The sequence below is a fragment of the Poecilia latipinna genome, unplaced genomic scaffold (genome assembly GCF_001443285.1).
Source record: "Poecilia latipinna isolate Pla-1442-1.1 unplaced genomic scaffold, P_latipinna-1.0 Scaffold1642, whole genome shotgun sequence".
NCBI classification, from domain to species: domain Eukaryota; kingdom Metazoa; phylum Chordata; class Actinopteri; order Cyprinodontiformes; family Poeciliidae; genus Poecilia; species Poecilia latipinna.
Window position 1 is genome coordinate 77,943 of NW_015114258.1, and position 11,955 is coordinate 89,897.

Consider the following 11,955-nt stretch of genomic DNA (forward strand, 5'->3'; position numbering starts at 1 on the left):
TACATTAGTTTAAAAAAAAGGTTAATTCAGTCCCTTAATTAAATTTTTAATTATTTAACAAAAAAAAAAAAAAAAAAAAAACCAGAATTGAAACAAAGGGGTGGGTGGAATAAAATAAAGTTAGAGCGTTTTATTTATTCTTTCTGTTCAAAGTTGCAGTATTTTTTTTTTCTTCACAGCAACCAGGAGCCGCCCTGTCAGACCAGACGGAGGTTTGAAGAACTGCGGCCCTTCGCTTGTTAACCTTTCAATTAGTCAAACTGCTGCGCTGCATGAGCAGCTCAGTCCGCTCCTCTTGCTTTTGTTGTAATTGACTACAACATTTGGATCGACCCGATATTGATGACAACAGGTCGGGTACAGAGGGCACCCTTAAAAAGTAAGTGTTTAATAATAATAATAATAATAATAATAATAATAATAATAATAATAATAATAATAATAATAATAATAATAATAATAATAATAATAACGCGTCACAATTAAAGTTAAACCGAACGAGCGCATATGGAGGGAGGAGGAGAGGAGGTGTGCCTGTGTGCTGGCTCTGTGGGCCCACCGTGCATATAAAATCGTGTGACAATTGCCGTGGATAACACTCCTGGTGGAAGGCAATTTCACAAATAATTTTAGCAACAATTAGGGAGTGTGGAGGGGTGAAATGGCGATTTCACATGCAGATGCGCCGGTGGGAAGGAGCCACCCCGCCGAACGGATCTCTGACCCTCGCTCTCCCCGCTTTTGGTCTGCTTCGCATGGGACAGAGGGGGCACAAAGAGACCGCCTCAGCCTCCTGGGGAAGGCGCAAAGAGCGCTGGATTAAGTCGAGCATAAATCATCTGGAGACACAAGCTGCATTTCACTTCAAGGAGAAAGTAAAAATAAAAAAATAAAATAAAGAACAAATATTCTACGTCTTTGGAGCTATACAACAGGTATGCCTTTGAAATGAGGCTCCGTGTTCCCTGAAAACACCATTGGTTCAGCACCGTAAGGTCTTGCCTCTGTTATCCTAATCATTACAAGCCTGATATTCATTTGCTATGCATCTGTTTATAATTACACCAAAAAGAAAGGCATTAGCAGTGTGCAGAAAATTTTTAGATTGTGGTGAATTTAAGAGCCAGGCTGTGGAAGGGCTTTATATATATATATATATATATATGTGTGTGTGTATCCATTTGCAAGCATTTGTAGCCTGTTTTTTTTGTTTTGCTGTTGTTGTTTCACAGAGTCTCAACATAAACTAAATGTATAGGTTTGTCAGAGGCTGTTTGAATCATTTAACACAAGCCTTGCAATTGCTCAGCACCTCTCTTAAAATGTTTGCACGCTAAACACAAAAGCAATAAATGCTGCTGAGCTTAAAATGCAGAACAAGCAGGATTTTATAACATTTCACTTGATAGTGTGACATGTTAAAACAGACTGAAAACTCTTTCACTGAAAGTAGTGGGATCGCTGCAAAGTCATGACATATATTCTTTTACCAACTGGATTTTTACTTTGTAATAATTAGGGTTAAATTGGTCTGTATGTAACTGAATTTTATTCTGTCTTCTTAATTGTGTTGTCTTTAGTTGATTGAATTATGTTTCTAAATAATCTGACAAGTTTGTCTTGTAAAGTGAATTGGGATTAAATTTGTTGTGAACTGATGCTGTGGAAATAAAGTTGAATTAATTTAACTCTAAAGAGTTGTTTTCTGGAAATATCAGATTGCAAAGCTCAGAGTCATGTGATAAAACTCTTTAGGGATTTTTTTTGGGGGGATATTTGGAAACAAAAGAGCCCTCAGAAACTAAAGTGCATTTTTGTTCCAAATCTACTCTTATTGAAGTACAATCTTATTTGCTATTTAGGGAACTGTTTTAAGGTCCAAAAAGAGTGTGTGTCCACCAGTGGGAGAGTCATGTTCACAAAAGACATTAAAAAAATGTTTAAAAGTCACTTTTTACTTCTTTCTGCACCCAAAGATTCATCCTTGTTGCAGTGCCTAAGCTCTATTTTTAAAGCATTTTTTCTGCATGGTTCACCTCGACGTCTGGCTCACATAAGCAACTCCGTCACTAAAGTTTCCTCTCAGCTACAGCAGACAGAAAAAAAAAAAAGCTTCCTCTCCAACATGATAATGTCTCCAATCTTATCTCGATCAGGACCGCTCTTCAAACACTTCCCTGCTTTAGCCTCTCATTATTTGTGTTATGGCAATTACCCAAAGTTTCTTTCTTGCTTGTAGGTGAACACCCCTCCTCCTCCACTCATTCTTATTTCACTATGGATTTTTCTTAATGTGTAGTTTCAGTTGTTCAGAAGAGAGAACGCACCTTTGATGAGAGGCATAGCCAATTTGAGCTTTTATCTTTTTTCTGAGAAGAACCACCGCAAGTTAAGTCTACAAAAGTTTATGTGTTCAAAAGTTTTTAACATTTTTTTAGTTTGCTTTTGCAGAGAATATAATTTAACAAAACACTTTATGATATATAAACCTTTAGCTATTTAGAGTTACTTTTCAAAGAAGAGAATTGAAAATAAATTGTCTTACATTCTAAAGAGTAATTGGACATTTAAGCTTGTTACATTCATTGTTCTGATCTTTATCAAGACAAAAAGATAATTCTACATCTAGGCCACATTGTTGCATAAGGAGAGTAGTTGGTGCATCAGTCAGCTGCCTTTCTCACCAGCGTTGGTTGTTCTCAGAAATGTTTCATGCAAACTCATTTAAAACAGATGCAACCATGACAAACTGCTGCCCAACATTTTCGAGACCCCGAACACCAAAAAACAGCGGCCATATTTTTACCGTCATCCTGCATCTAGTCAAAACAAAGATCACAACTGTGAAGGATCGTTCAAGCTGTTTCACTAGTGACAAAGTCTGCACTTCCGCCAAAGACTTGTTAACTTGTTGAGACATTTTCACATCTGCTCAGAATTATCCGAACGTGTAATCACCTCCTTACGGGGAATTATTTTTCTTTTATCATGGTGCGCAGCAAGCGTATAAAATGGCCTCTTAGGAGGAGACTAGTGTAAAGCCCTACTATGTGTTGTAAGTGTAATTAAAGAACGCTGATTTGAGATATTCATCACATTATGTGTGGCACGGGGACACACATAAGGAGGAGCTCTGATTACACATACAGGGTCTAACAAGGTGATGTTTGGTTAATAAGGAGAGCAGAGATTCAAGACCTCCTCAAAAACTAATTTGGAAAAAGTTAGATGACATGAAAAATTGACTAACATTTCTCTGCTTTGCCTCCAACTCAGTTAACCGTGTGCATTTCAAGGAAACATGACCTTAAAATGAAGAAAAAGATAATTGCTATTGGTTTGGAAAATCTATCAAATAGGGTCTACAACCACAAATACTGAAAGTTATGAAGTAAGTCTTGAGAAACAACAAGAAGAAACTCTCACTGAGATTTATGAGACTTAAGAGGGGAAAAAAAAAAGAAAAGAAAAAACCTTTCACCTCTACAGGCCTGCAGAAAGGTCCTGAAGTACAGACAAGGGAAAACAAGTCAGCTAAGAGAAAACACAGGTTTTTTTCATCAAGAAACCACAACTGACTGGACTATAATCCAGTTTACATGGTCCCAGGGTAAATTGTGAAACAGACATGAAAAGGAATAGTTGTACTTGTGCAGATGGAAACAAAATGCGGATATATTTTATGACCTTCAGGTATTGCGCGGGGTTTCTTCTGGGCCAGCACCATGTTTGTGTTGGGAACAGATTGATATGGACCCAACACTAAGAAAAACATGCAAGGGATTTCTGATATATGGTGAAATGGTCAGTTTTAAGAATTGCCAAGAACATTTCTTGGTCTGCTCTTTCCAGAGGGATTGTGAAAATGAGAGGAAATAAAGATGAATTTGAGTTTGACTTTTGAAATACTTACAAAATGCCATGCGTTGCAGAAAACTAACACGCAGCAAAATACGGGAAAGCATGATGGTGGCAGTGTCATGCTGAAGTCCTGCTTCTTTTTAGCAGGGGCAAGAAAGCTGGTAAGAGTTCCTGGGAAGATTAATAGAGCTAAATGGCCTTGAATAAGATGGAAAAAAGTCACAGAAAGATAAAAAAATTATATTTCATGTGCTGAAGATAACTTTGGATTATAAATATTGAGTTCTTATCTCATAGAACAGGTGCATACTTTGAGATGAGCCTTTAGCAAACTGAGGTCTGCATTTGTCATTTTTAGTAGTGAGACAGAAGGAATTGACCTTAACTAAAAGGTTAAGGTCAATATATATTTTGGCTTGTGTGGTGGAAAATGATTACAGTCATGTACTTAGCCTCTTTTAGAAACTTTTACTTGTAAATGTAAGTCATTCCTGGTCATCTATATAGTGCAAATTTACAACAAATATTGCTTCAAGACACTTCAATCACACATACACGCTTTCCAGTTAATCCTAGTTATAAAGTATTAATTTCAATTTATTATTCATGTTAGTTTAAAAAGTTTTCTGTGTAAGGAAACCCAGCAGACTGCATGGAGTCACTGACTTGCTGCGTTCACTCCTCCTGGACAAAAAGACAATTACTTGTATTGCGTTGTTGACTTTCCAGCAATCCCTCATACCGAACATGCACGTAGCGACAGTGGACAGGAAAAACTCCCCTGTAACAGGAAGAAATCTCCAGCAGACCTTCGTTCAGTTCAAGGAAGCAACCATCTGCCATGAGGTGACAGAGCAGACACACAAAAAGAAACGGTAGAACTGACCCAGGAGTACTTTCTATGTTAGTGATAACTGCAAAGAGAAGGAGAACGTTTAATTGTTGGCAACATTATCTCAGCTGATGTCCTCCTCCAGGAAGGCAACGCAGGCAAACAGAATGCAAGCAAATGGTGACAAAACTAAGCTAACAGTTGAAATAAAAGACAAATGGAAAGCAGTAGAAGAAGAAGAAAGTGAGGAGAAGTGGTCAGTTTGTTCTCAGGCAGCTTAAGCCTGAAGCAGTGCAGCTGCAAAGATATCTCAGGATAAGCTAACCCCTTAGAATGAGGCATTAGAGAGGCAGAACCAGGGAGAACCGGTTTTCTGGACCGGGCCACACACTCGACCCTCCCTGAGAATTCAATCTATATCCCTTTAGTGCCTTACAAAGTCCTCAACTTTTTCATATATTGTCACATTATAACTACAAACTTCATGTTGTTGTCTTTCACTTTTCTTACTTTACGTAGTGGAGCAGGACAAAGTATTGTGTCTGACTGTGAAGTGGAAGGACAATGACACAACGTAATGTAAAATCTCTTCATGTTCAGCCCTCCAACCCCTGAGTAAAGAATCATACAGCTGCAGCTTTTCTGAATTTCCTTCCTGTGAAACTTCCACCCAAAGCTCAGTCAAATTGGATGCAAGGCAATTTTTAAGTCGCACCACTGATTATCAACTGGAATCCAGACTGGGTTTTGACTGGGCCATTCTAGTTTATGAAAATGCTTTCATCTGAACCCCCCCATCACAGCTCTGGGTTTATGTCCCGTGCCGTTTCCCTGCTGGATGGTGAATCTCAGAGTTTGTTGCTCTGTGCTCAGCTCCTCAATCTTTCAGTCGGCTGTGGCCAGCTTCCCCATCGATGCTGAATAAATGCCTCGTCTGATCAGAGAACCGTCAAACCTCTGAGGCCTTCACCAAACTGCTGGATTAATACAGAGATTAAATTCGGACTTTATTTATGAAATAAGGGTACAAATAGTTTTGAAAGGCACTGTAAGCTAAAATAGATGGTGAGCACTGCTTTAGACGTCCAATACTGGTACACAATGCTTTGGAAAAAGATCAATTTGGCACATAATTATGAATTACGAGTTGCGTAAAAGTCTGGAACTCAAAAAGCCATCAGACGAAGCTGCAGATCCATTTAGAAAGGAAAGCTCTCGGCCTGCAAAACTGGACACAAATGTGTGAGACACAACAGGTCGCAAAACTTTGATGAGAACCAAACAAAAAAGCATTATATCTGGCCAAGCTTTGAAGATGTGATTGTAAATATTGCTCCTTTGTTGCAACAGCATCTGCCAAAATAAGTTTTGCGGGTGGCATCACAAAACCAGAGGAGGGGGAGCGGGGGACGTCTCAGCTGGATGGGTGCAGGTGGGTACAGAGGTGGAAGCACGGTGGCTGGAGTTTGATTTGTGTCAGACGGGGTGACATCCTGTCGTCGCTCATTATAGTGTGAATTCTGTTTATCCTGAGTAACACCTTCTCCTGGCAGCAGACGGCACAAGCTCGTGACTTGACGCTGCAGATTGAGGCCTGAGAGGAGAAGATAGAAAAATTCAAGCCTAGTCTGACGACGAACCAATGGGGAGGAGACGGCGGACCGTCCACTGAGCGGAGACAAACCATCTTAAGTCTGCAAACGAGGGCAGCCCCACACTTTGAAGCGGCAGGGATTAAATAAGCGAAAAACACAAAGCACATGATGGTGAGTGTTTCAGGAAGTGCAACAGTTTCTTCTTTATTTCACTGAAGCAAAGCGGAGGGACTGTGTGTTGTCTGGATGTTCCCCGAGGCTCTTATCGCCCCGCAGCAGGGCTCACCTGCCCTCTCCCGTTTAACGCCGAAAGAGCTCTCCTTTCTGCTCCTCTGTCATGCGAAATCACACTTACACTCCGAAAACACCACTTTATTTCTCACTTGTTTATATAGGGATGATGTTAGAGTTTTAATGCGAAGCCTGCTCATCTGTGTTGCACGTAAACAAGGTACCATATCATAGCCAACTGCTGATTTTATGTCTTTGATGATTTGCTTCAGAGCGGCTCAAACACGTTGAGATAATGCAACATCTTAAATGGGGCATAACTTGTCATGGCCGCCTACAATGTCCCTAAGACATGGCTGTTCTGGGTTTAGTGTCAGTATACTCGGAGACGGGCATTTTTTACAGTTACACACTTGAAAAAAAAAAAAAAACAATCTGCATGTTGCTACTGGGTGTTGAACAAACAGGTTGCATGAACACCTTAAGATCACAGATGAGCAGATTTCCCTGAAGCGTGTGTGAGACTAAATCAGTCAACCAGCATTTTAGAAAAATGCATCCCCGATGATATCCTTCACTAGCCTCAAAATCCCTTCAAAGGTTTGACTAGAACACAACCAGAAGGGTTTTTCTAGTGATTACAATGTTTGCTGATCTAATTAAACTAAACGTATCTGTCAAATTGAAGCTTCCAGATGAAACCAGATATTTACTGAAATTGTAAAAAAAAAAAAAAAAAGACATTAAATCGAACTAAACTTTTCCTCTTTTAGGTCAGTCTGGATTAGCTAAAATATTTCTGTTTGCTAAATGCCTAAAGGATGACTGAAATAAAATTTATTTGTGAAAGGTTTTTAAAAAGTTTCTTCAAGCTCAGTAGTTAACATAAATTTTCCCAGTTTTTGACAGAACTGTCGTCTAAATTGAACTGAATAGTTTGCTGGAACTGAACTGGTGCAAAATCCGGTTTGTCAGCCGTCTGGCTTGCAAAAATCATTACAGCTCTGCCAAAAAGATTGAATTTACCACAGCTTTCTAACTAATTTAGTACAATGCTTAAAGTAAATGTTCATTTAGAAGACTCTTATGTCCAAGCTTTGATGTAATAGGTGAAGTGTTGACATGTTGCTTCAATATTTCCAGAAAACGTCTATTCCTATGATTTTATCTGATTTTATCTTCCTGGAGCACAACAGTCACACAGCATGATGCTGCCGCTTTTCCTACTTCACCTTCTTTTCCTGAAAATGTGACGATGGTCTTTATAGTCAGAAAATGTTAATTTTTGTTTTCTCAGAACACAGGATGTCTCAACAAATGAAGGTGTTTGTCACTTTGCATTGCCACACTGTGTTCTGCATTTCTTTTTTTTGTTGCTTTTGAGATAATAACCTCTTCCTTTCACAGTGGCCTTTTTGCCCACAAGTTTACAGGATTCATTGCCAGCTTCATGCTGCATCTCTGCAAAGTGTTTTGTCGTTTCTTCTGGGATTGATGCAAACATTTTGCACCAAAACATGTTGAAATCTGACCTTAATCCCATCGCTTACCTGAACTGTATGTTGACTGGACATTCGCATGATGTTTATACATGAAGATAAGTGTTTAAAAATATGTCATTTTTTGTGTAGAGTGGTTTCGGAAGTTGAGGTTTTAAGGGACAACACCCCCACTCGCCCCGCTGTCTGACCGTGACATTTGCTGTGCTCCTCCTGAGCATCACGCGTAGACCGCAGGACGGTTAATTTTTAAAGAAGTCGTGTTTGAGGTGTGCCTCCAATTAACTTAAACCTTGTAAAAATAATCTTGTTTATTGAAACATTGACCTTAAATAAAAATAAAAAAAAAGATCTAAAAAGCTCTCTATATTGTTATCCTTCCACAGTGTATGCAAATATTTTATTTTGGCTGGATTTGACAAAAAAGTGACTGTGTTAAACTGTACAGATAACTGCACCTGTAAAACCACTTCTTTCAACAACAACAACATGGTACAAATACACTCAGACCTTTGGTTGAGTTGGCTGTAAAGGGACACTATGAGTTGCTGGCATCATTTCATAACAGTGGCCAGTGTTACAATCCATTTTACGCGACCAGAAATGCTCTCTTAGTGTGTGTGAGAGTCGGTGTGTGTGGCATGTGATAGGACCAAAATGCTTGGGTATCACGCTCTGATGTGCATGCCAAATCCGCTTGTCCTCTCACACAACCTACCAGTGTGGCTCCGCCGCTTCAGCTCTGCCAGTGGAGGTCTGGGGAGAGCGGCGGCGTAGGAGGCAGGTCACAACCTCTCATAGCAGAAATCACACAGCAGTGTGCTGCTCCAGTATCACCAAACGTGACCTACGACTGGCTGAGGTACCCGGCCATTTTTAATTGCTGTTAATTGGTTTATAATCTCTGCCGAACGGTGACCGACAGCGGAGCTGTCGTTTTGACACATTTTTTTGTTTTTCTGTAGGATCATTTAAAAGGTTTAAGTACGATGTGTAATTAGAAAATTATTTCCTTCTGTTTTTGACCTTTAAAAATCCTTTTTTTTATATAGATCTGACTGAAATAAAAGTGCTCTTTCAATAAAGTTTGATTTGATTTATGTAGCTATTTATTCATTTTGTGTATTTATTTTAACATGTCTTGCCTTGGTAATCTAATCAAACCTCTTGAACTTGCTCTACATTGTCACACTACAGTTGCAAACGTAAGTACAAATTTTTATGCTTTTTCTGTTGTGGACAAACACAAAGAAGGACATCATTTCAAAGACAAAATATTAAATCAAAATGCTGCAGCTTCCAGCAAGACAACAACCCTGTAAATTCAGCCGCTCAAAGTTGTAACATAAACTCGGTTTCTATCTAATAACACTTTAACAGCTTTGCAAAGAAATTCTTTATCCATGTTTGAAAAGCTTTCAGAGAATTATCCCAGAATACTTGCAGCTGTAACAAACAACAAAAGCTGGTTTTATGAAGCATTGAACTTAATTATCTGTACTTTTCAGAAATTTACTGGTGAAAATATTTGAAAACCATAAATCCTTTTCTTTCCTCTTCAAATTAATACACTAATTTATGTTGCTCTGTCGTATGTGATAAAAAGCAACCATCGGGGTTTGTTGTTGTCATATGCTGCAAAATGTTCATGGGCTGTGAATACTTTTGCATGAAACGCCATGAAAAGTAAACAGCAGATTTCAGTGAAGATTGGAATCACCTTCTCTCAAAACTGCAGCCATGGTTTGGACAGAGGAGTCAGCCCCATTGAAATCCAATTTAAATGCTGGTGTATAATTAAGCAGTTTCATAATGTCGAAATAAAATGATTGCCGACAGATTTAACTCAACAATTCAAACAAATGTAGAGTATGCATTAGTAAATATTCTTTAGAGAAATAACATCTTTGATTAAACATCATTTCATTCTATGATTCCTGCAATTTGGTTTCAAGTAATTACCAGAGAATATCTCCTTATTGCAGATTTGTCCATGCTTTTTCTCTCCACTTAGTAAAATAGCTTTTTTTTTTATTTTTTTTCTTTGATTTGGTGAAAAAGGCAATGATTAAGCAACTGTTTGAAATACCAAAAATGAAACATTAAGTATCCAAGAAGGTTTTATGTCAACTACTTTTATCAAGATATAAGTAACATTTTAAAAGGCAAAACATTTTCTGCTTAACTTATAGTTTCTTATTTAATTATTTGTAAAAATATGCAGCAAAATCAGGTTACGGGACAATGTAGCAGTTGAATGTGCAGTTTTTTATTACATTTTATCCAAACGACTTCTTATTTACTCAAAAATTGTTTTGTTCTTGTTTTTTATGGTTTTCAAACTTTTTTTTACAAAATCACAAGACACGGTTTATTGGTCTTTTTGCGTAAGTTCCTATTTTCAGCGTCGCTGGAGATCAAGACCTCCAAAGAAAGTGAGGCAAAGTGGATAGAAAGCGTAGTTTACAACCTTGTTATGACAATTTGACCATGAAGACATATACAACTGTCCAACAGGCTTTGCTTTTATGAAGTCTAAGTTTGGGTGTTTTTGTGGCTTTTAGTCCAACTTGAAGTACTTAATCATAGCTTAGGCAATCAGTGCGACTCTCTTGTTTGGTTAATAAATTATGGAAGATATTTATACCCTAGGATATGGTGAAGTTCACTATAAACAGAAATAAACTGAAAAAGCGCATTTATTTTCACATCATTCACTATCTTTTCTATTTTTTTTTTTGGTTTTGGCAATTAAACACATGCCTCCCATTTACAGAGAACACAGAGTATCATTGGCTCAATCAGCGGCTGCAAGAGTTGACGAATCTCAGAAAAAAAAAAATAGAAAAAAAAAACAGAAAAAGAAACAGTCTCTTTGTTAATGAAGATAAAAGTACTGGCTCCATTTTGCATGCTATCACAATTAGTCTCACCACAACCATCTGAAAGATCCTTCCAGAAAAGGCAGATCACTTGACCCCCCATCTGTGACTGAATCCCATCGCCCCATTAGGTGCTCTCTGCAACCATAACATCTCTCTCTCCTCATGCTGGACACAGATGCTTAAAAAAGAAGAGGGCATCACAAAGAGCTGACAGTGTAGAAGTCACACGGCGCCTGTGATTGAAAAGGTCCATTATTCAGTCTAACCAAGCCCAAGAATCTTATGAATATGCTGGTGCTTTCAAAAACAAACTTAAAACAACACAAAAGTGCTATGTGGTTGGGATGTTCTCGAGTTTAAAATGCAATCCTCTCTCGATGTGCATCATGAGAAGATCTAAAGCTTCCGGCGTGAAAGGATTCGTAATTTTCTTTGTTCTAATAAAATGCATTTATTTCATAGTGAAAGCAACAACGTGGAGGTGAGGTGTTTGTTTGGTTCTGTAGAATGCTTGAAAATTGGAATTATCAATCAGTCCAATATCCTTTGGGATTTTCTGAAATAACCATCTGATCATATTGGAAATAAGTAATAATCATTTTCTTTTGCACGCATAAACATTGTCTCGGGGCGTCTGTTGCTGGCTCATCACAGGGTCCACATATTTCCAAGAATTATTTCCAGGATTGCATGTCAGGATTTGAATCCTCTCCCAGTAAGCATGTGGGTTTCTTAAGAATACTCATATGACTTCATTCCGCATTTAAAAGAAAAAAAAAATGCAACTGAATTGAAGAGACAACGCTGGTTTGACAGTGGAAAAGCATTAAGATAGACAGTATTTTCACGCTGGTAGACTCTCCTCCAGGTGGAAGTTTACCTTCCTCCTCTTGGTTCGTCTTCCTTCAGGGTTCTCACAAAGGAGGAAATAAAAAAAAGCAAAGACAACAAACTTAGGATGTGCCTGACTTTATTCTGCTATATTTTACTTCTGTTTAAAGTGAACAGTAGGTCAATCACATAACAACATAGTCTTGCAAGGTTTTCCAGAA

The 11,955-nt window shown here is 38.3% G+C and overlaps 1 long non-coding RNA gene across 1 annotated transcript; it reads right to left on the bottom strand.

Annotated features, from left to right (window-relative positions):
• Positions 1-10,362: 10,362 nt before the first annotated feature.
• LOC106964225 (uncharacterized) lies at positions 10,363-11,820 on the bottom strand. Its single transcript, XR_001428348.1, has 2 exons — positions 11,784-11,820; positions 10,363-11,136 (listed from the first exon to the last, which is right to left on the bottom strand). It is a non-coding gene; the product is annotated as an uncharacterized LOC106964225 (long non-coding RNA).
• Between the last annotated feature and the right edge of the window lie 135 nt (positions 11,821-11,955).